The sequence below is a fragment of the Pteropus alecto genome, unplaced genomic scaffold (assembly GCF_000325575.1).
Source record: "Pteropus alecto unplaced genomic scaffold, ASM32557v1 scaffold20, whole genome shotgun sequence".
In the NCBI taxonomy this organism is placed as follows: Eukaryota; Metazoa; Chordata; class Mammalia; order Chiroptera; family Pteropodidae; genus Pteropus; species Pteropus alecto.
In genome coordinates, this window is record NW_006436298.1 from 39722178 (window position 1) to 39726016 (window position 3839).

The 3839-nt window shown below is 32.4% G+C and overlaps 1 protein-coding gene across 5 annotated transcripts in view; it reads left to right on the forward strand.

The window, feature by feature from the left end:
• Positions 1–3839, forward strand: part of COMMD10 (COMM domain containing 10) — a 150295-nt gene that overhangs the window by 136242 nt on the left and 10214 nt on the right. The gene's annotated exons all lie outside the window — the stretch shown is intronic.

Here is a 3839-nt window from a genome sequence, read left to right on the forward strand (position 1 = left end):
TAAAACTCTATTCCCTTATCACTTTTCTAGTTTTTAATCCTACCTCTCAAAGCATTCCTCAGTTTTTGTTTGCAAAGTTCCACTTTTATATAGCTCATTTCTTAAATATTGGTGTACATTAGGGATCTTTTTAAAATTTATATAATTTCCAGAATAGGCAAATTTATAGGAACAGAAAGTATATTACCAATTGCCTTTGATGACTAGGGGGACAAGGGCAATGGCGGTTAGGAAAGTTGGTGGATGATAACTAAAGAGTATGGGGTTTCTTTTTAGGGATGATGAAAATGCTCTAAAATTAATTGTAGTGATAGTTGTACAACTCTGTGAACATACTAAGTGTTGAATTACATACTTTAAATGGGTGAGTTGTAAAGTGTATTAATATTTCCATAAAGCTGTTGAAAATTATAAGTTAAATTCTCTGCCGTTATTATTTCCTTAAATTAAAAGTAAAACCCATGCTACACCCTTTACTCAAGTACCATAGTACAGACTGAACTATCTGCCAGTGCTATCTGTGTTGAATTCATGGTAGTATGCCCCAGACACTATACTTTAAATGTAAAATAAAAGCCTTATTTATGAACTCCTGATATACTCAAGATTAGAGAAAAATATTAGCTCATTAGAACCATTTCATTTTTAGAATATGCATTGTTAGTTCACTTGATGATTCCAAGAGGATTTCGCAAATTATTTTCTGGTAATTAGGTTAGCAAGGCACTAATGTGGATGGAAAAATGAGCTCAGTCTTAATCTGTCACCATTACAAGTTAAAAATTTGTAATGGAACATGATTACAAGTTAACAATTTTGTCTAGATGGTTACTGCCTTAAATTAACCCAGAATCAAATTAGTTATTATATTGCTTGTCTTTAGGACTGTGGGTTGTGTCAAGAGTAAAACAGAGGGTGCCCTATTATTATACTGCAGCTTAGCAGTGGTTTTCAGGTGCCTCTTATATGATAAATTCAGTACCCTTCATAACATGAAGCAAATGCCAAACTTACCCTTTTTATTTTGCAGAGATAGGTCTTCCAATTAGCTAAGAAATGTAAATTGTAACTAAATTGAAGACTGACATGAAAGCACAAGATAGAAAAAAATTAAACCAACATGTTTTTAATTACCTTTTTCTTAACACTGTGAACCGTATTAGGTTATTTAATTTAGAATGCAAAATACATAATAGCTCTTGAAAATACACACACGTTATCCAAATTTCTGTATATGAATAAAGTGATTTTATAAACAAAGGAAAAACCCAAATTTGGGCATTGAGCTCATAGTCTTTAAAACTATATACTGGAAACGTAATAAGATTTGAATTTGTTATCCATAGTTTACCTGGAATTCCTCAGCTATGATATTAACACATGTTTTGAAAGTCAAGTAATGCAGCTACTCTAAATCTGTAATGATAATGCTTCAGTAATCAGATAAGCACATATAATTAGAATAAAGTATAATTTCCAGAAAAGGATGGTATCACCTATAATATTTATTACAGAAAACTCAATTTTTTAGCCATCAGTGCTCTTCTTAACATAATTTCTCACTATATTTAAGGACCTTCATGTAATCATATTCAAAACCTCTTATCTTGCTGATTACCTTCAGCAGCCATAGCTAAATATTTCAATACCAAAGCTGAAAATCATAATGACATATCAGCATACACATAATAAATTACAGTTAATGAATATTATAGGAGATGTGTTTTGATTGGCTCCAAGTTTGTGATCTGCTCATGCATAGCACATTGTAATTTTTAAGAAGACAGAAAAAAAATATGAAGATGATATGACTGCCAAACATATTACATTGTCTTCATAAGAACAAAGTAATATTTTAGCCAGAATGAAAAGGGCATATACAGATAATGGGTTAAATATCCTAGCAGCTGAAGTAGATATTTCTGATTACATACTTAGTGACAATATTTCATGCATACATTTTACACAGTTTTTATATTGAATAAAGATTTCTCGTCAAAAATGGTTTGTTGTTATGTTGGCAGCCAAGACTGTTGTCTTTTTAGCAAATGATGTTCAAAACCTCAAATCTGCTTTTACCAACTTGGGACCTTCAAGTATGAGAAGTCATTTTTCAAGTTAACTAAGGAATCATTACATAGTTTAATTACCGTGATATTTAGCCCACATATTTACCAAGTAAACAAGAATTATAAGACCTACAGGACTACTGTCAGCATTGGGCAAATACTGTAGTATAATTGGAAAATACTGTCATTTAGACAAAATCCATTTATTTTGATATTCTCCATATATAGTATTTTTTTCCTATATGGTGGAAAAAGCATGTTTAAATTTAGCAACTTCCTTTCTTAAAGTTAAGCTCAATAAACATATAAATTATTAAGTGCTATGATTAGGTACAATACTATTAGACTACAATAATGAAAATAAAGCATAGCCTTGAAGAGCCTCCCATCTCTAGTGCAAAGGTAGATAATTTCATACAGTGTAGCAGGGAAAGGCAATGATAGAGATATGCATTAAGCGCTAAGATGTCAACTAAAGTGAGTTTTAGGATCTAACTAAATGAAATAAGTGGTACATGTACAAGTGCGTGCATACGTGTACTCATAAGAGCAATTGGGAGCACTGCTGGGAGAACATAGGGAATAGCGTGAACAAAGTCCGGAATGGCAGTATGCAAAGCATGCTGGTACTGCTAGAGCGTACCGTGTATTTAGAGGATACTAGATGAGACTGTAGGAGGAGTCATGGGCCAAATTTTGGAAGTCTTGAATGCCATGCTAATAACCTTGAAATTTGCTTTTGCTCTTTATATACTGACTATATTCTTAAATGCATAAGCATTTTGTTGAACTGTACTTTTCAAAGAGTGAAAAAATAAAAGTTACAACTTGGTTGTTTTCACCCTGGGAAAATGCCTTTTGTGGCTTATATTCCATTTATTTGTAGCAGTTGTCCTTTTGTAACTTTATCAAACCTTGATATTAGCTCATGGTTTTCAGTTTTCCCACTGCTCTCCTCCAACAGCAGAGCTATCCATGCCTGTGAGCTTTTGGCGCCTGCTGGAATCACAGGGCTTGAGAGAGAAAGAGAAATCAGTTCCATATGTAGGTGAAAAGTGATAATTTCTCTTATTCTTTTTCCGTATGTAGTATATTCATTGGGTTAACATATTTTTGTTTATAATTAGAATTTTTCGAAACATGGCCATGGTATTATATTAACTTCTGTGAAATTTTCACAGTGGCTTTTTAAAAAAATTAATGTAACCAAGACAAAGAGATTGGCTTATGTTTTTTCCTGCGTATTTTCTAGAAATTGAAGACTTTAACCTCACATTATACCTCTATTACTTAAGACAGCTTGGTACCTTATCGGCCATATTTGTCAAAATATTTGCCCTCAGCATAACTTCTATGTATTTCCGTGTAGAATGATTTAGAGAAGGGAAGTAATTGTGCAGATTCATTAGGAGAAATTTTTTCTATAAATTAGCTTAATATGCAAGTGAAAGTGATGTTTTATCTTGGGTTACCATAATAATGAAGTAGATAGAACAATGACTATTTCCACCACTGTATACTTTAAAAGTTAGTTCATCTTTGTGGGACCAGTTTTCTTTTAAATAAGAAAACTTATCTGTTAAAGAAGAAGGTTGAATGAAGTTATTGCCCAGGCTCTTCTTACTGACATTTTGTAGTTCTTTAACTATTTAAGTTCACCAGCTAAATTTGCTTAGGTAGGTGTGCCTTTCAACATCTTTGAGTCATAGAATTGAGAAGAACCTTGGAAAGTCAAGTAGTGAAGCTGCCTTACAGAAAAGTGGAAATTTG